A 25089-nucleotide genomic window follows, 5' to 3' on the forward strand; every position below is an offset into this window, starting at 1 on the left:
AACAAAAACAATTACTTTTTGACACTGCCCCAGGAATTCCAACCTAGGCGCTGTGTGTTCCTCTTCCGTACATCGGAACGCTGGAGAAAAATTGATTTTCTTACGAGGCCAGCTGCCCTGGCCTAGAGGCTGGCTTCAGGTTTCCTTGTTGCAAAAACAAAGGCAGAGAGGATCAACGTGCATCTGTGAGCTTGGTTAGTGACGTCACAGTGGCATGTCGTCGGCACAGACCAGTCCGTACACGTCCTCCCGTCATGAACTGGTTCTCAGTACAAGAGGGTGTGGCGTCTTCCGACAGAGCCCCTGTCAATAAGACAGAGTGAACTATGACGCACGGCAGTGTTGCCATCGAGAGTAAATAAAACAGTAGATTGTGGGCCTCCCCTTTTCTGAGGAAACACCATGGGTCTTAACCACTGCTGCAAGCGACCAAGCTACAGCGTAGCAACTATTCTCACAGATACTCAGGCCCACACCCAGGTATGTCCCAAGAGGGAACACAATAGAAGCTGCTGGGGAGTGGCATCTGGGTGTGAAAGTCTGCTTTTTACATTACTTAGAGCCACAGCCACACGTTGTGTTCATCGACGGAGATTATATACTGAAGAACATCTTCTTGGGTGTATTGCACTGATACTCGCCGGGAGTAAAAGAATCTGTCAGCTGTAATAAATAAATAACTCAAAGTGAGCTACCGACGTTCTGAATTCAACATTAAAAGAACAAGATGAGGCAAACCGGCCAATGAATGTGTAGTGGTTACTTCACAACAGAAAATGGGCACATGCTCACAACACCTGCACCTTTCATTCTTTAAATTATAAGGTCACCCTGGATAGGTCATTGGAGTGGTGTCTGCTTAAGTAGCCTCTTCCCTACTGACTGCTCCAGATGAAGGCCAGTAAGTAAGCAGGGAAGAGCCAAGGCAGTTACAGGACACTGTTGCCGCTCAGTGCCTTACCTGTCATTACACTATGTTTGTCCCGTTGTTGCTTGGTGTCCTGCTAAGGCACTGCCTACATAGGAAAAGAGTTCAGAGTTCTGACTTTAGGCTTGTGTCATTTTAAACATTCATTTTGAAGACTGTTGCTTGTTTACGCTTAAGCATGTTAATTTTACCTCCACCTTTCCACCCAGGTTTTAATACTGGGCTTAATTTTTAGGTCTCGGCTTTAGACAGTGCATGCGCTGTCTAGAAGAGACATGCTGTATCTCCTTTTGTGGGCCGCAGCCCTCCCCATAGGCTTCTCATTTGCTGGCTCAATCGCCGCGCTTCTATTCTTTCTCCCCATTTGTCCATGGCATGTATTTGTCATGTCTCTTCCTCGGTTTACTCCTCCCCAAGAGCAGGGACCAAGTACACTATCCCTCATTTTATGACCATTTTAGGAACCTCTTCTTTATTGGTTAACAACCCTTCCACTGGAGCACTGCTGTTTTCATTCACTCCAGCACAGAGTGTTGTTGTTTTTATTTTGTATTATCCGTCCAACTTTTCATTTGCTCCATCCATCATTGGCTGCGCATGGAAAAGGGCAGGTCTAACGGGTCACGGCAGCAGCATGGTTTCACCATGCAAGTGTGTCACACGCAGTTTTTTGTTCCATCGCGCACATAAAAAAAATAAAACCAGGGAGTGCCGAGTCAGCTTCTCCCCAAGCCCTTCTTTCACTGCATCCGCTCTGCCGCCATCAGTCAATTGTGTTGGACTCAAAGATTGAGTCTGGTTTAGACTCTCCGACTAATCGAAAATAAAGAAAGGGTACATTTTCCTTACAGTGTCGATGCTACTGGTTTATAAACCTACTGCTGTGGTTTGCTTTTTTTCCTTTTGGGATAACATAACATGCATTTGTAAAGTGTACGTTTACCCATAGGCATCTTGGCGCTGAATAACTGATGTTTATTGTTACCCAACTCAATGGTACTCATTTTATCGACCTCAGAAGGAAGGATGAAAATCTGAGTGGATCCGGCGGGATTTGAACCTGCGACCATTAGGTCAAACAAGGGCCGTATTAGTGGACGCATTAGCCCACTAAACCACCAGACCCGGCAATTACTATGCCCCGCCCACACTACGTCCAACTACCCGACCTCCGCTTGCAGTCACCTTGTTTACAACTGCAACACATGTGACTAGATATACACGCCTTTACAGCAAACTCAATAGCTGGGATGGAGATCCTATGTCGTCACCAGATTCCCATAATGCCCCGGGCAGTATCATAGGCTCACTGAGACGAAACCCCAAAGGCTTCAGAGGAGAGTGCAGACAAGCAAGATGGCTGACCTCTCTGATCCCTTGGAGGAGATGCTCTTCTCCGAGGTGGACAAATAAGCCATCAGTGACATAGTGGGTTCTTTCAAATCGCAACTGACTGGGCCTGGTGCAGCGGGGGTGGGCACTTGGGATTCTCGGGGATAGAGCAATGCTCAGCAGCAGCAAAGAACTGGTGGCTCAGTACTTAGTATACGAGGAGCGACTGGGAGCAGCAGAAAGAGCTAGCTTCCATCAGTGCTCAGCCTGTTGCAGGTGTGCATGTAAACAGTCAGAGCAGACAGCAGCCACATCGGGCTCATGTCACAACATTGATGGGTCCCCATGCCAGGGTATCACTAATGAGCCCCCCTGTCCCCATCACAGTGCTAAGAAGTTCCAAATCACCAGCAGCCACTTTGCCACCGGCGATCCCTTCTGCACCTACGATGAGCTCCACACTGCCTGCTGTTAGCGTTCAGTTCCACCAGTCTACTCAGCACAGCTCCAGGTTGTATAAGTATCCTACAGGGGCGGTTAGCAGTCCAAGCAGCAATAGTTCAAACATGACTATTTCATGCAGTCGCAAAAGTGCATCTTGTGCTGAAAATCAAAGTTTGCTTCAAGCCAACTTGATGTATGGCGTCAACCAATCCTCTTTCCATTTTCAGAGACCATCAAACTCACATAGCAGCCATTATACAAAATGGGCATTGTAACTCAGTTGGCCCTGTGTTTATGCAAAATGTTGACTGGGCAAGGCAAACTTACTCACCAACGTCAGAAACACACGTTGTCAACCACCAGAACACAGCTATAATTCACTGTAAACTGGACTCTCAAATGCAGCCTAAAACATCAGTAGTGCACCTTCACCCTACAGCAGGAGCGTCATGCTACAAACCCCCAATGTCTCTTTTAATGATGATTCCACCCATAAGCCTAACACAATACTCTGTGTTGTGCCTCCGCAGTGACCACCGACGACACCCTGTGCACCACTATTACACCGTCCCTGCATGGGTTCGGTGTTCCAGGTTCTGCTGCTGGTGGCATGCAGCAGAGCACAGTTGCAAACATCATGCCCAGCTCATCACCGATGCAATCACCAAGGTATGCGAAGGAGACTCCTCCGGGAAATGTTGCACCACAGCTCATGGTGTGTCCTCCTAACAAAGCACAATGCCGTTGCCTTCAGGTCTTACTATACCACCAGGTAAGTGAACTTGTGATCTTTGGAGCCTCTGAGTTTTTCATTTGGACACACCATTCTGCGTGCTATAATTAATTTTGTTGATACTGGAGTGGGGTGAAGTGGATGCCTTTTTGCTTTCTCCCTTGGTTTTATTATCACTTTTACCTTATCTTCTTTAGCCATCTCTTTTTATTTTATATATATATATATTTTTTAACTCGCTAGGTCTTGCCTCGGACCGCTTTTAGGTGTATTTTGTCAAAGACCTATTGTGTACAACCCTTACTTGTGGTGGGCTTTGAGCCAGACCATGGCTTACAAGTGGTTGGATTTCATGTCAATCTCATGTGCTTGCATTTTACTCAATGGCTTTTTAATTCCCTTTCTTGTGTTTGTCCTTCCCCTTGAGAATAACCTATTTACCATCCTTCTACTGCTCTCATTCAGGGAACTACTTTGCAGTCAACACTATACACGGAAGAAAAGCAATCATGTAAGAAGCCATCCAGTTACATTGAAAAGAAACCCAACAGATGACAAGCAATGGCTTACCACAGACCAAACACAAGTATTGGTATTGTACACAACAGGTCTGTGCCAGCTAAGGATAGACGAGACCAAGAAACAATGCATTTCATTGACTTAAAAGGGAGAGCATTTTCTTCTTAAGCCATTTGGTACAATGATGAATTTCATTTTTACAGGCTATTTTTTAAAACTTTTGTTGTACACCAAAACTAGTGCAAATATTAGTAATTTAAATTAATTGTGCAATTTGTGAGATCTGCAATAATGTGGTTGTGGTCACAGTGGCTGAAAATGGCCGCCAAACGGATGCACAGTGTGTTTTTGGGAGGAATGTAAAACTGGGTGTTCAAACTGTTACAAAATCCCTTTAAATGTAATAAGCAAAAGACGTTGTGGACTTAAACTTTGGCCAGTTCAGGGCAAAAAATGCATGTGCCTATACTTTGTTCAATATTTTTACATTGTGAATGATATTTCGCATTTTAAAATATTCAGATATCCTTAACACTCTAAATGCTTGTTCGCAGTAATATGTGAATGGTACATCTGTTGCCCAAAATGCCAGGTAGGACGACTAGAACTGAATTGGCCTCTTGCAAATATGGGCGATGGTGGCTCTGAACCTCGGTTTCGATCACCAGCGAAATACCCTAATATTGCACTGGGACTGCTGGATGCATTTCTGTTTAATACTTTGTTAATCTCCGTTTCACATATGTCAGCACTTTCCCTTCTGTTACTCGCAGATGCAGGTCAGGACAATTCTGACGATCCGTTGTACAACGTAACAATGAAAAACTCCAATACTATATGGCTGTTTTGAATTGACATTGGATCAAATATATATGTGAGGCGCTTTTAAAATGTAATATAGACATATTAAAAAAATGCTTGCCCATTGTAAGGAAATTGAAATGCTATGTAGAATATAGAGGGGGAACTTCATGGTGCATGTACCAGCTTCCTATACTTAAGTGAAGGTAAAAAGTATGTTTTACCTTGGAAACTAAATGGGAAGTATATACATGTGAAGCCTATCTTACACACTTATTCAATGTACAGTTTGTGTGTGTTGCAAAGGACAGTAATAAAACACGTGTAGTATGAAGGTGGTTTCTATGAATATTTTCTATTGCAGCCCTGCAGTTATCAAAGCCAACAAACTACTATAGTAAAGGATTGTACTAACAGAGGTCCAGGAAAGATTAATTCCTGTGACATAGTCGTTAATAAATACCAGTCACTCTGCCTTCTAAGCTCCATTAGCTGCACATGGATGGCCTACGCCACGTCATCGTAATTTGTTTAATGAAATGCGCTTGTTGACACAAACACCGCAGGTGTTCTCAAGAGCTACTTTGATGAACAGTGTGTTTTTCATGACTAAAACAATTCAAATTGGAAAGGGAATCTGACTACACACCAAAGCTGTTGGAACAGCTCTGGTATCTCATTCCAGTATCATCACTTGGATGACATCACCCACCTTCAATAGCCTTTCACATTCTTCCATCACCTTTTTATGCTGCTATATATTGCCGCAGTGCTGATTAATTAAGGAGAGCTTCAAAACAAAAAGAGAGCAAGGAAAAATAGAAAGGCTGCTTGTCCCACTCCCTGGGTAGTCACTGAATAAACAAATTGGACAAGTCCTTGGTAGGTGTAAAGGTCGCAGTTCGTGACCTGTACCTACGCAGGAGGAGCGTAAACAACTGTTTGTTGTTTAAAGAAACCCCTCACCCACCTACCTGGTAGGTGGCATGCTTCATCATCGGGGTCCAGCTGGATTACCGAGTGTAATCCAGCTGTGCTTCAACGCCTGAACTACAGAGGAGCTGTTTTTTTGTGTGTAAAGTGTACAGTGTTATGTGCAGTGAAATTATGTGCTAAAAATGTCTCTAGGAAATACCCTTGTGAAAGCTTTAATAAAAGAGTCTTAGGACATGATTAAAAAATGTAATCACGATATACTGGAGGTTTTTAAATTGAACCTCTACATCTCATTTATAAAAAAAAGGGGAGTGTAGGTCTACTAGTTTCAGCCTTCAAAATTTTTTCAAGAGGCTTTCGTCAGGACCATGAGTGCGTGACCCAAAAGAGGGGGCACGTTAGTGTGAGTATAAACGCACGCCCTACAGTACGTAGTGAGTGTTGTGGGATCTTGTTACTTACAAGTTCTATGCAGCGAATACCTGTAAAGGAGAAAATGCATAGTAAAACTTGTTGTCACATTTTTAATTCTCTGTAGGTATATCATGCATGTCTTACTTGGGTAGCGCTCCTATGTGCGTAGTAAAGTCCGCCCAGGCCCACACTGGGCTGCTGGAGGCATCTGAACTGCACAGACAGCCCAAATCAGCCACCACGCTGGCCAAAAAAGCAGCCCACATCTGCATCTCAGATACCAGCCCATCGTCCATTGCTCAAGTGCCCACCTTACCAATCCGACCCTGCTGCTGGCTTACTCTGTCGACAAGGGGCTCCACTTGCAGCAGCACCATACCAGGTTTCCTCGACTTTCATGGTAGGCATCGGCCGGTAGTACGGACGACCCAAGATTATTAAAAAAAAATTGAAAATCCAATTACGTTAGTTCACTGCTAACAAAGTAAACTTCTGTAAATGTCTACGCACACCATAATGATGCCCGCACTCAAATGTTGCCTTAGTAGAGTGCGGGCGCATCATTTCATGCTCTATCTGTGCTACATAAGGAATATACAATACGCACGCTTCCAAGGTCTTCTTTTACCATGAAGTGGACCAACAGGGAGTTGGAGTTGTGCAGCAGGCAAGGTGGGAACAGGAAAAGATGTGCTCATGACAAAAGATGCAGGGTGGATGGCTCTCAGATAGCTGCTTTATGGATCAATGACAAACATGGATTGAGCATACTTGGGTGATAAGTGTACTGACTGGCCCAGCATCCACACCATGCTTGCAAGGCACTGGTGTGTCCGATGTGGAGCTGCTCGTAGGTATTTTTAATTAGAATCTGGTTCCCTGCTTAACCAGTACCCACTTATCTAAGAACTCCCATTATATCTGTGGTTGAGTCCGCCCGGAGAGTACCATCTTCTCTGGGTGTGGAGTAATCGCCTATGATGAAGCATGTCACTATTATGTGAGTGAGGCTTTTACTTCAATATCTTTGATATTCCATCTCACAGTTGGGTTTTGGAAGATTACTCCACCACAACGGATGATTATTATCTTCTACTTTTTCTAGAACAGTTGCTCATTGTGAAAAAAATTGTAGGACGGGAGAACGCAACTGTGTCGTTTACTCTCTCACTCTCCATGTGTGATAAACAAATCGCTCAATATACCCGTGCCCATGGACAGGACAGCTCGTGGATACTCTCACAGGTGATAAGCTGCGCTATATAGATCTACATATTTTATTTAACTGTACGGTGACTCCTTTAAATCTTCTGTAGCCACACACAAGATAACTCTCAACAAAGAAAATGGGTTGCTATGAGACCAGTGCTGCCATTGCCTGTGAAGATCTGACAGCAATTACCTGAATAAAGGGTATTGATGCCCACGGCCGCATCAAATAGAAGTTCTACAAACCATATATTGTAACGGAGGTATTCCTTTGTCAATGTAAGCGTATGTGCTAGATCTAGCTGGTTCCTGCCAAGTCGATCTTTTGGAAGATACTACTACAATAGCTTTTACTAGGGTGGTACAAATGCACCACTTGCCAAAAATAAATAACACTGGTAAAAGCAAATATGTCTTGCTTGCCCAATTAGCTTTTACCAATGCTTGTTTTCGTTTTTTGCTATCAAATATAAAAAATGGCCAGTTACCGCATGCAATACTAGTTTTGCCAAAACTTGTACAATTGCAGAGCAAGTATTAGTAAAGTTAATAGCAAAGCAAGTTGCCATCTAGGAATGGTATTTTGCACTTTTTTGCTGTTGCACCATTCCAAAATGGCTTTACAGTGCATCTTAACGTGGCATCTAGATGCAGCGTGATGTGATGGCCATCAGGGAACGGTCGAACAATTTAATACATAATATGATTTAAAGATGGCCGCCACCCCCTAACATTGCCTTTCTCAATGCCTGGTCCGTAGTTATATAAGCATTGGCAAAACAAGAACTCGAGAGTGGCGGGCAGCCATCTTTGTTGTGCCCAGGCTCTAACGGATGCTGGATAGGCAGGGAACAGATAGTGACACGGTGGTGGGGAGTGTGCAAGCGATGGCAGGGAGCAACTGGAAGTGAACAGCAGCGAGATGGGAATAGGTGAGGCAACACGGTAATGGAGACCATGACAGAGGAGTGAGGAAGCGATGGTGGACTCTCAGGGCTGGAAACTATACCGCCCACATGAATAAGTGGTGATAAAATAGTCCTTCATGGACTGCAATGCAAGCAATGTACACGAGGTTGAAGGACACAGAAAAAGCCAAAAGAATGAGGTGAGAAAGTTAAATCGCCAATGGGCTTATTTAAGATGTGACTCACAATATTTCAAGCCAATACTGAAGAAGCAAATGCAACAAGCCAATGGTTTAGGTGGACTGCTCCAAAACCCACTGTAAATTTATATAAAGAATTGTAAAACAGTAGGCCTGTCGAGAAGCGATTGTTACAGCGGTCTGAAGCAAGACCTAAAAAGGGGTAAACTCGGTTAGGAATTATTATCATAGATTTGTAGCTATTATACAACAAATGAACAAAAATGAAATCATATTCTAAGAACATTTAGCAAAATATCAGCCACATATGTGAAAGGTGCCTACAGAGTTAGAGGCATGACATTTGTGTATTGCTGCAAAACAGGCTCTGGTGGAAGAGGGGACATCACAAACCGAGTGAGTTATTTCCGTGCCCGTATCTGGAACCCTACAAAGTGTACATAATGCAGATGTCTACAAGTGAGGGATGCCACGCAAACCAGGTAAGACAAGCAGTTAATAGCACTATTGTAGTTTTGGTGTAAACTATGTGTGTGTCTGGGTCCTAAAAGATGTGATGTTTCTCCTCTCACTGTATTACTTTTCTTCAGGTTTTATTGGATATAGTCCTTTCTCCAAATTACACACTTTTCCAACATTCCTACCAACATTTCTAAACCCCCAAAATTGAGCCAACGTGGCAGAAGCCTCTGTGGAAAGTAGACCAGTGGTCTAAGTGGGAGGGGTCTGAGGGGCATGATACGCACAACCTTTTTTCATTTAAGAAAAACAGATCCCCTACTTTTTGTGAAAAAGACAACCGTCCCGGGACGGTTCATTCCAAGAGATGAAATGCTTTAGTGTAAGGTAGAGAGTCTCTTGTGGTGTAAAACTGAGAAAGGGGCAGACATCTAAACAAGCCTCCTGGCCAGGGTGCCTGCTTGCCTGAAATAAATGTAAATGTGCACAACTGGTCAATCTGCAAATGTAACGGGTGCTTGGAAACCGTTATTGGTTTAACTAAAGAGAATCACTTGAAGCTTCCGGATGACACAAATTTATTTTTTGTGTGCTATTGCAAGCGCGTTACCATCTGAGCTGAAAAGTGTATATTTTAAAAGACAGGTATGAAACAATTGCACTAGTTACTCAGGCTATTACTAAAATCTATATTTTGGAAGCATTTAATCTTAAACTTTTCTGCGCATTTTGAAGCAGCCTATCTTATAATGTGAACAAGGCAAGCTTAAAACAATGATTTAGATGTTCACAGTGCTTTATGTCATAGACTGACCTTGTAGCACTAAACATACACAAGTCACTATTCTCCACTGCACCAACCAGGTTTCAATTCTGGGTCACTCCGATTACACACTCAGGCCTCTGCAGTGCATTAACTAATAGAGGTGTCTTAATGTAAGACTACATTTCCCTCTGATTAACTAAACCTGCATTTTTCTTTTAAGCTGTGTGTTATTTTATATGTAGCTAACAGAAGGTGAAAGAGTAAAAATGGTTACAGAATATTTTTTTGTTTTTTTTATCCACACCTTTGACACCCCCATGCTCACTCACTCCCACCTCCGTTGTGCACAGCACCACAGTGCCCATACTTTTTTAATGCACTTCAGGCTGGATGTACTTACAATAGGAATTCCTAATGTATGAAACCCTTTGGAGTTTCATTAGTGATTCCTAGTGGGTCACAAATAGACCTACTTCGAGCATATTAATGAGGTAGGTTGAACTGTGCGTCCCATTAGGAATTGCAGCCATCACAGAGATGGTGGCCTGCTAGGTCTGCAGACCACCGTATCGGAGATTGCTTTTTAATATGCAGCTCGATCACCTTAACCCTTTAACCGCGGCGTAAAGTACGCCGCGGTGTGAGCGTTTCCATGCACGGGCAGGGGGCCGCATCGGCCTACGGAGGTAGTGCTTGCGACAGCCGTTGGCCAACGAACGCATCGAACGGGTTAAAGGAAACCGAAACGAGTTTAAAAAGAAAAAATTAAACTTTTCAGTGGGGCCACTGCCTACTTGTAATTTTTTTTAAATATATTCTCAGAGGGGAAGGGGTCCTCTTCTCCTTTGTGGTTGGGTTACCACCAGGTTTAAACTGGTGGTAAAGTGTTACAGCTTTTGCGACCGGAATTTGGTGGCAAAACATTACATTTATACCATTTTGATTAAATATTTGGAAGGGCCGCCTCTTCCAAATACTGTATCAGTATCTGGTAGCAAAGTTACCGAATCACAATTTGACTTTTATACATTGCAAGAAGCTTTTTTGAGGTCGCAAACTTGCAACCATAAAACAAAGCTTTGGAAATCTGACCCTTCGACCGCTGACAGACCACGCCCCTCCCGTGCACAGAAGCAGGGCAAGGAAGCCTGTTCTCGGAGTCGCACCCTGCAAATAAAACTGCAGCAAATCCTGTCAGCCAGGTCTGCCCTGTGTCCCTCTTGGGCACCACACCTAGAGTGCCCAGCAAGCGTCAACCGGATTCACAGCAAAGACAGCCGAGCACGTGCTGTGAAATCAATCTGTGAACTCGCAGGGCGGATCGGCCCAGGAGCATGAACAAATGCTCTGACGCCACACGAGTTTCATCAACGACATGCTAGTAGGGCTACCTATAAAAAGTGAAAGGGGCCAGAACCTGACGCTGTCACTTGACAGGGTGCTCTTCAGTCTGTTTCCCTAATAAAAACCGTCTGCCAACAGAGGGCAACATTCGCAAGGTTATTTAAAAATACGAAGTAATAATAGGTGAAAAAACACTGCATTTTGCAAAGGGTATTTTTTGTCGTTTGCATTGGGTATTTTTTTTTTTGTTACCGTTTTATGAAATGCGAACTCGGCCCAAGGGCTCTAGAGCGCTTGACGTGAGCACTGAATTACATTACACAAATGTAAAATTATTTTTCAGGCACTGGGAGATAAAGTAATTTGCCCAGAATCACAGGATAAGCCGATGCAGGGAGTCGAACTTGGTTCCCCATCTCCAAAGTTGGCCGCCTTTAAGTACCTGGTTTATTTGCACTCGTGACGTCACTGGTAAGTGTTCGGGAGTAATGCTAGCACACATTTTTAAGCCAGGGTCTGCCTTTTGTGTGCGGAATGATTCTGGCAAGAAGCCAGTATTTCTGTGCTACTTCAAAGCACCTTAATATGATCTGCACCAGATCTCTAAAATTAACAAATTCTTAATATCTCTCAATACAGAACAGAATATTCCCGCGCCATCTATTTTTTAACTTCTTCATTCAGATTCCTTCTTTGACGTCCTATTTTCTTATTTTGTACACCTCTGTTGCCGTACGACATCTTTGTCCAGCTGTTAAGAATTCTTTGGTTTTACAAAGTTGGCCCCCCCACCCTCCGGTTTATGAGTTCTCTTCAAAAGCTTTGAGAGTTGCTTCTGGACGATGCTACACACATTTATTTGTCCTTTGTCACTGTCATTTTTCCAGGGCTCATTAGGAAGACATCACTGGATGATGTCAGAAATTCCTCATTACTGCCAGCCTCTCTCTGGTATTGATACAATTCCGGAATTGCAATGACTCGCTCAGCAATTATCATCAAAGCTGGCTCCTATCCACCATGAAGCATGAATTTGTTGGCATCATTCTCTACACGTGCGTGGCAGTCCAGGGAGATAGAGCCACCTACCTTCGCCATCCAGCAAGCATAAAGTTACATCGAAAGCTCACATCGATCTAAACTCAGTAATACAAAATAGTACATGTAACTAGTTCAGAGGCAAATTAATCCTAGCTGTAGTCAAATCTAAGCGGCAACAGAGGTGTGGCAGAACCCAAACATCACACGTGAGACCCTCAGATGTGTTGGCTTGGATAAGAACTACATATCTTCTCATTAACACACCTATCACATAAATGCACAAACCACACTGTCTACCTGCAGAAATAAAGTTACCTATTTTTGTGCATCGGCTGCCCCATCACCACAGTTTCACATTTAGATCACTACACGTGCAGTCTCGTGTTAAGTTATGGGTTTAATCACCACACCTGAAGGAACTCCACTGCCTCCACATACACAAACGAGCACAATTCAAACTCTTAAGCCACCCATTTAAGACACTACATATCACTGGCCCTGCGTACCTCCACAATTGCATTTGTTCTCACCAACCATCCAGACACCTCCGCTAGTCCGGACTCCTACTTCCGCACATCCCATGCATACTGAAAACCAGATATGGTGGTCAAGCACTTTTCCTACATCTCTCCTAAATCATGGAATGACCTGCCGCTACACATAAGAGCCTTCTCCCAACTTCTTGAATTTCGCATGAAGTTGAAGACCTGGCTTTAGGCACTAGGTTTGGCTCACACCTGCTCAGTGCCAGGATACTCTCTCGGGTGATAGTGTGCGCTACAAATCTACATAGCATAACAAGGGTCCCTCCCATGCAGTACACTGGTCCTCGGAATAGCTCAATGCACAACTACTTAATTATGTTTTGCCTCTTTTTTCTGCCTTTGATCGAGCCTTCTTAGGATCAGGGATAGACATTTAATTTGTCCCAGCAGCTTTTGACGCATAATAGCTAAACATACATGTCCATATTAATAATCTTCATACAAAGATCAATTTCAAATTTTCATTGTGCTCCTCTTACATTTGCACACTGTCTTACCTCAAGTATCTATGATCAGTGAGAAGGCTACACATTATCTTAAGGCTCATCTAGAGCCTATGGCAGGATCCCAGAGCACTTTGTATCATGTGCGATCCATTATGTTTCTATCTAGGTGTGCTATTCTTCCTTCTAAAAGATGCCACAGGAAGCTGGGATCACACGACTAGCCTCGCTGGAATGGAGTGGTGGCTGGCTTGCCACTTTTGACAAGTACATCTTTGGAGGGGTTTGTTCCTAGAGAGGGGGCATGGGGAATATTTTAATTATCTTCAACTGTGACTTCTGCTTTGTTTCAGCTTGTAAAATGGATGCACCTACGTCTAGTTCTTTTGACTATTTGGTTGCATTATGGCTGAAACAATTAGAGGGGAGCTTGGCCTCTGACCAAGAACAGAGATGCCACTTGTACATCAATTATTTGCCTTCATACCATTATCAAGTCACAACAACTCACATCTTGAACTCCCATTCTATGGATTTCAGCTTAGCAGAGGAAAACTTCCCATCAAATGGCCTCAGCCGAAGTACTACCACTTGGTGGCAAGAATTCGGTCCAAATGTCTACATTATTTTATCCAATATGCTCTCCTGTTTTATACTACAGTGGTTTGGTGGGTCTGCACACCTTACTGTGTATCAAAAGTGTGGATACTCTATTAACAATCTTATAGTGTTTTAAGCGTGCTTTCACATAAGGGGTGTGAGTCTACATCCCTGGGTATAACATGAAAAAAGAAAGGTTCTGGAAAAACCAGAGCCTGCGTGAATCACAGCTGGGACCGAAGGTCTCAATTTATGTAAAACAAAGTATTAGCAAATGTTAGATTTGCATAGAAAGAGAAAATTGCACAATCTTGTGTTCCAAAAACACTACCAACATAATTGTTTAGAAAATGAATTGTATTATCCGCTTTATACTTCAAGCCATTTAGTATGCATTTACAGTTTCATATCACCTAATGCAATGCATAACTGTTCAAATCAAAAAGAGTAAATAAACATTCAATGTTGCGTTAAAAATCCCAATGCATTTCGGGTTAATATCTAACCCTTCGTCAGGGGATAAATAAATTCAAAATTGACAATAAACAGTTTTCGAAATTTCTTGCGTTCAATTCTTCTTGACCTCCAAACGGAACTACAGTCACATGTGTGCTGTTAGCCATGTTGTGATAACATTTAAATATTATAGAATTTGCACTCGGAAAAAACAAAACTAGGAAAAGACAAGAGAGCCTTTAAAAAGATTCCCGTATGATGGTGAAGTTTAAGAGAGAAATAATAAATAAAATGTCACCCAAACGTGAAAGCGTAAAAATATGTTGCAAGCTTACCGAAATATCGGCGTTGCCTAATGTTGAAAAAAAGTTCCCTGGGCAGTTGGTGACAAGCCGTCTGAGAAAAGATATGTTTTATGAGCTATCGGTTGCGTGTAACGTTGTACGTTACTGCGATTTAAACTAAATTCGTTTCGTGCCATGTGAACTCACCCTCCTCAATTATTAGATGTCGGGAGTGATATCCGCTACTCCGAAGGTATAGGGAAATGCCGTGCCTGTAATAGAAGCACCCAGAGAGGTTACTCTCGGTTGCTGTACTGTAAAGGAATTTACAAGTTTCAGTATTTCTACTACGCGATTAAAAGATCGCGTCTCACCTTCTGTTCTAATCCGTGTGTATACAAAACGCTTCCAAAATTCTCTCGCTGAAATCTCGCATGCGTGCGGCGTGAGACTTAAGGGCTTCAAAAGCGAAGGAAGTTCTGAAGTAATGGCAATGAAAAGAGGACTTTGGGGTAAAAACAATGAAATAGAGATGGGACTTAGAAATCAAGTGAGTCTAAGCGGCTGTAGCTGCTTTATCCACTGAATATAAGTTCTAGAAGTTGTACTTATGATATGAAACGTCTGGACTACCATTACACAAGGGATCAAAGCTACAATGCATGTTAGAGTCAGTGCATATGTAAAAAAAGAATAAAGAAGTGAGAGTGGATATGAGCCTCCACACGAGAAACGGAAACTTAAATGCGAGTGCAAATCCTTTACAAATAAACGTCATGTCAAAACCTTAAATAAAGCATAATAATTCATAATGATCATTTAGACCACCCGGAGTCACTGTTCCTAAGAATTTAATCCAGTGTGTTTCTCTGCGTGCAAGGACATTGTTCATGTCCGAATCTGTCTGTATGTTAAGACGTTCTAAAATTGTGAAACGTAGTTGTGGAATGGTGTGAGATGTGTTTACCCAATGTGTAACCAGAGAGGATGTCAAATTGCTGTTACGAATACGAAACGTGTTCACACACCCTCACACAGGCAAAGGCAATAAACTTCAACATACCTCAGACTGCAACACAGAATGGGTTATTTATGCTATCAAGTGCCCATGCGGCCTTGTATATGTTGGGAAGACAAGCCGCAAAATTAAAACTAGGATCATTGAACACAAGAGTAGGATTCGTAACAGCAATTTGACATCCTCTCTGGTTACACATTGGGTAAACACATCTCACACCATTCCACAACTACGTTTCACAATTTTAGAACGTCTTAACATACAGACAGATTCGGACATGAACAATGTCCTTGCACGCAGAGAAACACACTGGATTAAATTCTTAGGAACAGTGACTCCGGGTGGTCTAAATGATCATTATGAATTATTATGCTTTATTTAAGGTTTTGACATGACGTTTATTTGTAAAGGATTTGCACTCGCATTTAAGTTTCCGTTTCTCGCGTGGAGGCTCATATCCACTCTCACTTCTTTATTCTTTTTTTACATATGCACTGACTCTAACATGCATTGTAGCTTTGATCCCTTGTGTAATGGTAGTCCAGACGTTTCATATCATAAGTACAACTTCTAGAACTTATATTCAGTGGGTAAAGCAGCTACAGCCGCTTAGACTCACTTGATTTCTAAGTCCCATCTCTATTTCATTGTTTTTACCCCAAAGTCCTCTTTTCATTGCCATTACTTCAGAACTTCCTTCGCTTTTGAAGCCCTTCAGTCTCACGCCGCACGCATGCGAGATTTCAGCGAGAGAATTTTGGAAGCGTTTTGTATACACACGGATTAGAACAGAAGGTGAGACGCGATCTTTTAATCGCGTAGTAGAAATACTGAAACTTGTAAATTCCTTTACAGTACAGCAACCGAGAGTAACCTCTCTGGGTGCTTCTATTACAGGCACGGCATTTCCCTATACCTTCGGAGTAGCGGATATCACTCCCGACATCTAATAATTGAGGAGGGTGAGTTCACATGGCACGAAACGAATTTAGTTTAAATCGCAGTAACGTACAACGTTACACGCAACCGATAGCTCATAAAACATATCTTTTCTCAGACGGCTTGTCACCAACTGCCCAGGGAACTTTTTTTCAACATTAGGCAACGCCGATATTTCGGTAAGCTTGCAACATATTTTTACGCTTTCACGTTTGGGTGACATTTTATTTATTATTTCTCTCTTAAACTTCACCATCATACGGGAATCTTTTTAAAGGCTCTCTTGTCTTTTCCTAGTTTTGTTTTTTCCGAGTGCAAATTCTATAATATTTAAATGTTATCACAACATGGCTAACAGCACACATGTGACTGTAGTTCCGTTTGGAGGTCAAGAAGAATTGAACGCAAGAAATTTCGAAAACTGTTTGTCAATTTTGAATTTATTTATCCCCTGACGAAGGGTTAGATATTAACCCGAAATGCATTGGGATTTTTAACGCAACATTGAATGTTTATTTACTCTTTTTGATTTGAACAGTTATGCATTGCATTAGGTGATATGAAACTGTAAATGCATACTAAATGGCTTGAAGTATAAAGCGGATAATACAATTCATTTTCTAAACAATTATGTTGGTAGTGTTTTTGGAACACAAGATTGTGCAATTTTCTCTTTCTATGCAAATCTAACATTTGCTAATACTTTGTTTTATATAAATTGAGACCTTCGGTCCCTCCTGTTTTATACTGCCATTGTAGGGGCATTGTAAACCCGATCTGACTGCACATGAGCTGAGTAAGCTTTTACAAGGACTACATTTATACATTTAAGCCCCCATATTTACTGTTAAATTGGTTTAATGCTTTTATTAACATATCTTCTCGACTTTCACCTGTCAAAAAGAGGATTCACCTCAACTTACTGTCAACCACTAGACGCAAATAGTAATGACTTCCTATGACACCCATTGGATCTTGGTTCGAGAACCACCTTCAGTACATGTATGTCTACAGGCCAGGATTATCTTCCATTTGATCTCCAACCAGTTCTCCGTCCAAACAGGAGGCCAATCCATTCAATGAACTTCGTAGACCCACCACAGTTTGATCCAAGATTTCAATGTCGCTGGTTAAGCAGAGGCCGGAGCAACATTTTCAGATTAACTCTGAGGGGAAAGTATTGCTTATCTTTGAACATTTCAGCAATTTGTGAGAAGTATAGCTAAATATTAATAAGTATAGCGAATATTCCTAAAACACGAAGAGGGCAACACAACATCCAGCTCCAAAGCTACACAGCATCGTACTCTCCCCACAATACAGCATTATCTCTGTGTTGTACTTTGTAGTAATATTATTAGAGCTAATCAGGGGTTTGCCACATACATAGTACTTACTTACAATACCACCTCACCGTAGACGTAAATCTTTTGAACCATACCACCTCCGCAGACATGCATCCTGACACGACAGACAAACTTACTCTGCTGGGAGCACTAGAACATCTACAATAATAACACCATCAGAAGCAGCAGTTTAGCACAGCATAGACACCTGCACCACTTTGAGGTAGCAACCAAAGTCAAGAACAAGTACCTGGTTCGGAAAAAAGTAAACAAGCAGCATTAATACTAGTGCAGAGAGGCACCCAATAGATGGGCACACATGAACTACATGCATCTGCTGCAATTACATGAAGAATGGTGCACATCTCCTCACATGAAACTTGTCCTAAAAAGACAGTTATACTGTGTTAGTGCGGGCAGTGAGCAATCCGACTCTATTCCTGAAGCATGAGGCTAGCGTACTTCTCGCTCAAACAACTGCAGAGCTGACCATTCTACTCACCCCACTCTAAACCTGGACTATAATGACCAAAAGTAGTACTTGTTAAGCCAAACCTACAAAACGAGTAAAATGTTAATCGAAAAGCGTAATAAAAATACACAACAAACTGATATGTCCAATTACTTAGTTTATGAGACCTAAAAACAGACGATTGAGAAAGGCCACTGGTGACCGACTGGCTTAACACATATCTTTGCAGGACCGCTCAAAACAATTGGCTGCTGCCCATCATACTAGCCAAATTATTTCACTACCACCAAAATATATACAAATGTAATTTTTATAAATACAATTGTATTTAAAGAATGCTTAGGCAACTATATATTACATTTTTGTATTTATGATGGGGGCATCGAATTATGAGTACCAAAACCCAGAAATGCGGCTAAACATAGAATATTTATTGTATCTAAAATTACATAAATACATACGTTTCAATCTATATGAAATTCAATTAATTCAAAAATGTTTTGTCATTACTGAATAATGAAACAACCCTATTATTCATTCATCCGTCCTCATTCATCCTTCATCGTATTTTTCATTATGCAGTATTTAGTTATTACACCACCTTTTTTTACTCAGTTCTTCTAACTTAGACAGTTGCCTAAGCATTCTTTAAATCCAATTGTTCAGCTGTCCCTGGCTTAGGAACTAAATACAGATTCAGCGGAACCCCTATATTTGTACAGTTATTTTTGTAAATACACACGTCCTATAAACATGCAAGTTGTATATTTGCTCTTTCAGGTATTACCACCATCGACGACACACAATAAATGCTGTAAAAAGAGATTAAAAGCCAACTTTAAAAAAATGTTTTTTTAATGGCCACCATGTACATAATGTTGAATGTTGGCCACGATTGTGAGGCTAACCTTCATCTATAACTTGAACCAATTCAGGGGCAAATATTTATTTCTAATGAGTCCCACTTTACGATACGATATCAACCGTACACATTCTATTTGCTAGTCTATCGTCCATCTTCCTTGAAACAGATTGACAAAACTCCTTCTGTAAACACGGAGAAAACAATTCATTCCATCTTCCGCTTAACTGAAAAGAGATTGACCTAAAAAACAGACTTTACACATTAATTTGCTTTTAAACATGTGTTTAACTGCATGATTTTAACTTGGATTCTGACATGCCAATGTCAGACAGCAGCCATTTTTAATGGTCTGATGGTGCACGCACACTCATTCCATGAACTCAACGCTCATGGGGGCAATTGCCCTACTTATGCCACTTTACAGTCTACAAAAGCGATAAGAACACGCACTCAAAAGCATAACTATCGTCAATGCAGGATGTTTAAGGGCACAGAGATGCAAGGGGCCCAAGGCACTCACATTATGGCATTTAATACCCAACCGGAGGAGCACAGGGAGCTTTTCACTACTCACATCACACCCATGGCACCCCCTGCATGCGTAAGAGATGACAAAGCCCTCCAGTACGAGGGACTCCTGCCCAGACTTCTCTGCAAATCTCTTTTATATTTGTCATTTACAAAATTAGCTTTTGTACAGTACAATGAATTACAAGATGGGATTGCTAACCAGAAATAGATCCTTAAACCAGGGAATCTAGAACATCACCCAACCAATACTAAATGGACAACAACATCGTGTAGTCCAAGTAGTTAAGAAGAAATGGTCAAGTTTCAATAGGTCTAAATTCTTCAATCCTAATCTTCTAACCAACTGAACAGAATTTTTTGAGTAATCACATAACCTCTCCTTTCTCAGGCAGTGGCCCAGTGTAGAAGGCCAGTGTCTTAACCAGGAATAGACAGTTTAACTATTATGCCCACAACAGACGTTCCACTCTATGCCATACAATTAGCGTCTATATCACACATGGTGAACTTCATTAAATGTTTTGCTGCTTATTTAAAAGTTTGGGTGTCTGCTCTGTAACTTGTTTAAACAACGGGGAGATGTGTTATCTAGAGCACTAGGATCAATTATGCTTTCCTCAAAATCCATTATGCGAGTTTTTGCATGCTCCTGGTGGTAGATGCAATATACTCCTCCATCCTGATCACTTTCGCTCCATATTTTCCACTTTAAAGACCAAGAGCAGGCGTGACTACCTTACCAAGAAGTGAGAGGAAACTGCTTAGAAGTCTCTTCTGCTCCTTGGATTCTTCGTCGAGGCATAAAGTAACTTTCCATTGAGGTGTGGTTTTTGTGATGAGGGTATGCCAATATCCAAATTAGCACACTGACCGTGAGCAGACGGACCACGCAAATCATTTCCCATATTTATATTGAGCAGCTGTTAGCACATACTGGGTTCAGGCCTGTGTACCTGGATTTAAACATCCCATGCCAATGCATATTTAGCCCAGTGTTTAATTTGTAAAATAATAAGTGCCAGAACCCTGACCAGGAGGCCACTGCGGCTTGCACCACCCATTGCCCAGTCATTGCTGCCAATGATGGTTCCAAAATAACTACTAACCATCTCGGTCGCTTGCAAGTGCGACAGTTCAGATTATTCAAGGTCCACAAAGCTAAAGGAATGGCTGGGGAGGCAGGTATTAGTATTTAATGTATATTGTATTCATAAATAACCGTTCTGCTCATCTCTAAATTAGATGAGCAGCGCCACCATGTGGCAGAGTGTCATAAGTGTGGTGATGACAAGCGCTGGTGGCGAGCACAGGATACCACCGGCTCAAATTAAGCACTGATTTAGCCACTGCAGTTCCTGAGCTTCATGCTTTTTGCTTATTTATGGTGAGTTTAGGGACAAGAGTACGTTGAAACAAACCTTACCAAAAGTAACAAGCCCTGTACAACACTAACAGACAATGTAATCAGTGCTGGAAAGTAGGGGGATCCCCGTTCTGGCTGATATTTCTGGGCCGGATATGGCTGACCCAAGGAAATATGTGGATTGTTATGGTGTAATTTTCTGACACCAGGACAAAATGCGGCAGCACCTGCTTTTGGTTTGTTCAGGGCAGCACCCTGTAGACGGCAAAGGGACTGTCTTATTTTGACATCCAGCTGGGCTCAAAACAAAGGCTTGATCTAAAGGGCCATCAGCCCTTCTTTTGTTAAAGTATCATCCTGATTCAAGCCTACACCAGACACTAATGCAAAGGAAGGAAACAAAAAAAACACAGCTCATCACTTCACAAGTACCTAAGAGAAACTAGGACTTGGAGGCAGGATGTGGACTTTGGTCAACCCCCTTATATAAGAGATATGTATGCACTGTAAGAATGCAAGATGTATCAGTGTGTACAGGTTATTACACAAATACATATTTAAATGGCACCTACTCATTTTGTTTAGAATAGGGAGTCAGAGCGCTTTACATCAGACACAGATACAATAAATCACACAAGTGTATAAATCTACGTGCAGGTAATGTTACATAAAACAACGAGGGTTGTATGGTGCAGGAATTACGTATTGTGTTACTTGTACAGATTATATGTTAAGGATGGATATTCAGGAGAAAGACAGTCTGGATATGAAATGCACATAGTGACAGGGGTTGTCTGCACTAAGAAGACTTTGTTACTTCCCAAAGAACAGTTCTTGCAATCTTAGAATAACAATGGATTGAGAAAAAAACAAAAAGGAAAGAAACCTAATGACTACAGTTTGTATGCAGCTCCTTGATGCCGGTAAACAGATCATTGTGCTTTATTCGGAGGTTTGCAACATATGCACAGGAAGTAACAAAATTATGTACATACCTGCTTAAAATACTCATCTATGATCTGCAAGTTACAGAATGTGCTTTGTAGGAGCCTCTATACTACTTTGAGTCAAAACCGTGCTTGCACAAAACACAGAACTCTCCTACAACCGCATTAACCACCAGAGTTGTCTTATTGCTATAATAATCTTCTCAAAATTGCTGGGCACACAAAGATCTCTGCAGTAGGTGCCTTAACCTCGTGAGATATTTTTAACTGCATCCTTTTTATGGCCAATTAAGTGAGCTAGAAAAGATTAACATTTGGCCTTGTTGTCAATTTCTTTGCAGCAGATCTTTTTAAAATAAACCTATAAGTTGATTGTCAGACTATGCATTTCAAGCTGCGCCCTACATGACTCCATCCTTTATCCTCTGCTCCCCACCCAAATTTATGGATTACCGGGAGTAAATATTTTCTAATGCCAGCACTGAATTTAATCAATATTGGGTGCGGAGTTTGATTAATTGGTTTATTAGAGCACAAGAATGTGTTTTTTCACCAACTCTTCGCCTTTGAAGGTCACAATTCTCAATTGGCTACCTGGTGAAGCAATCGCAGGACAATTAATTAATTTGATTGGTATCAGCGGACATTATTAACTTTAGCGGCAAACACTGTCCATTAAGGCACTCGTCATTCTATTGGCAGCACTCTGGAGGTGTTCCTCAGTGCGGGGAACGCCTTGTCCTCCAGTTCAGGAAAGGTCTTAGAAAATACACATGTACTACAGACTAGTGGAGTCATATCACAGCATAATGTTTCGTTACAATTCTCAGGAGAAGTCGGATCACGACAGTCGTTTGCATTGTTTCTGGTAGGCACACAATACCAGTTTACTTATACTGTGCTACAGTGCCCAATAATGTGTAGATTTCGAAAAAAAAGCGAAATTCAACACGCTGCACCATTGATGTATTCCTGAAACAAGCAATCACAGATCAGGCTGAACGCGTTTGCATGCACTTCATAGAGGCCAGCCCACTGTGGGTTAGTCAAAGCGCAGAGCAGCAGAGAGCCTCCCTATGCAAATACGCGCAAGGGCAAACGCAAGGCGTATGTGGACACGAGCATCAGTCCTGCATTTTCGTACAGTCTTCACTCCCCCACTGCACGCACGCCTAACTAAGCAAACAGGCACTGCTAAGTCAAGAAGGTATGGTGGGACGTCATCAGCAGGAGTCCCCCCACGTGATGCCACTGTGTATCATATGATGCTAGTAAGACGAAACCACACCATCAAGGAGTCCGTATACTTGATCTTACAGAGTCTTTTAAGGGCTGACTGCGCAACCACTTGTGGAATTCAAACAAGGTTTGATCTTCAACAGCACTAAAGAAAGAGGGATGTGAGACACTTGCAGGTTCTTGAAAATGTCTGAAGGCGCTATACCTTCCCTACTAAAGTCACAAATACTTGCCCTGTACATGATTAAGATTTTCGAGGACTGTAGTTGATTCGCACCTTGCTACAAATAGGCATTACAAACTGAAACAAGGCATTTAAAAATATATATGTAGCGCCTCGGTGGCTTACAATATACGACAAACAGAGCATGAACAAGACCGTGTCAATAACCCCACCAAAGCAACTGGAGGATAGACCGTCACTTGGCAGTAACAATATTAATAAAACAGAGTATTCGAGGCACCATGAGGCATGTCAACTGCCTCAGGTTTCACCTCAGCCTGAAAACCAAAAATATGAGAAATGTCATTCATCTCCTTGTGCCAGTAATCAGATCTCATTGGTTATTCCCATACAAAGTGCATAAACCCAGAGTCCACACAGGTGTAGTTTGTACATCTAGAAGAATAAAAGGGTCAGAACCTGCCGACTGTGTGTGGAGCGTCATGGCTCCGGGTTAAATACTTCCATTGGATAAGTTGATAACTGATGCTCAGCGAAGCAGCCCTGACATGCAAGCAAGCCATACATTTAAAAATCAGCTTCTTGGGACCTCAAGGAGTCAGAATATGAGAGCTACAGAGTGTTGGTAGGCTTCGACATGCCTTGGGCCCATCTGCAAGCGATAATAACCCTGTCCTGGGCACACACTTGGTAGAGAATGCCCAACCCTTTGTGTCAACTTGTATAAATTAATGAGCGTGTTGTTGACAAAGAGCTTTTGTATGCCTGCTTCCTTCAACATGGGGATAAATCATGCAGCACGATTGTTGTAGCATGATTTATTTCAGTGTTCCGACTACAGGGACTGTGAACCTTTAGAAAGCAAAGGGTCACCCTCCAAACCCTCATAGTAGCTTCTGCTGGCTGGCCCATTTGTCCCCTTGCTAAAAATAAAAAAAAAAATCAATACTTGCAAATATAATAACCATATGTGCTAGTGCAAACTGGGCCCTCTTCATTTCGAAGATGTGGGTTCTGCAAGTCAGAGTTACCCCAGAGTATGAGATGCTGAGGTGCCTGAAAAATATTGGTCGTGATATGGAACACCAACCTACAGTCCTACTCAGTTTTATAAAGGACGTCAAGATGATCCTGGACCTTTCAGTGCCACAGATCGATCAGCCTGGAGACATTTCTCGTGCATCTACCAACACAATCTTTATAGGAGCAAGTTGGAAAAGAGTAGTTAAATTTGGGGACAACAGTTATTATGAGGACTGCAATCTGAGCCGCCAGCAAAATGTAAGTTTTATCCACCTTTGTTTCAAATGCTACTATAACATTTTCAAGTTTGAATTTAATATTAGGTTCAATAGTCATATACACTAATGTCTAGGTGTTGGGTACCCAAAGGAATGGAAGGAAAAGTCGTCTATCTGGTGTCCCATTACCCCGGGTGTCAAATGTCTGACTTCATCAAACTTATCTACATATTGATCCACAATCCCCAAAGCCATCAGCAAGCTCATCTCTGTTTTGCGGAAATACAATAAAATGCTGTAACACAGCGAGACTACAGACTCGAAGGCTTGTGTGATAATGCCTGGGCCCACCAGTCCATCATGGATGACATTAGCACAGACTTTTATTGCTAAGGCCAGATGCAAGAGAGCAGACACCGTTGGTCTGGTGCACCCCTGCAACTTAATTTGTGAAGACACAGTTTCGTTTGTACAGATTGTAGCAAAAACAGGTTGATCATATCCATCAATTATTACCCAAAAACAAATGTTTCATTAGTGTCTTCACATCACTTACACCAATAACATGGAACCAAAGGCCCT

At 42.0% G+C, this 25089-nt stretch overlaps 1 protein-coding gene and 1 pseudogene across 2 annotated transcripts in view; one reads left to right on the plus strand and one right to left on the minus strand.

The window, feature by feature from the left end:
- TPRN (taperin) overlaps window positions 1-25089 on the minus strand; it is a 144754-nt gene that overhangs the window by 69559 nt on the left and 50106 nt on the right. The gene's annotated exons all lie outside the window — the stretch shown is intronic.
- Window positions 2285-3484, plus strand: LOC146868442 (uncharacterized; annotated as a pseudogene).

The sequence above is a fragment of the Triturus cristatus genome, chromosome 1_2 (genome assembly GCF_964204655.1).
Source record: "Triturus cristatus chromosome 1_2, aTriCri1.1, whole genome shotgun sequence".
NCBI lineage: Eukaryota > Metazoa > Chordata > Amphibia > Caudata > Salamandridae > Triturus > Triturus cristatus.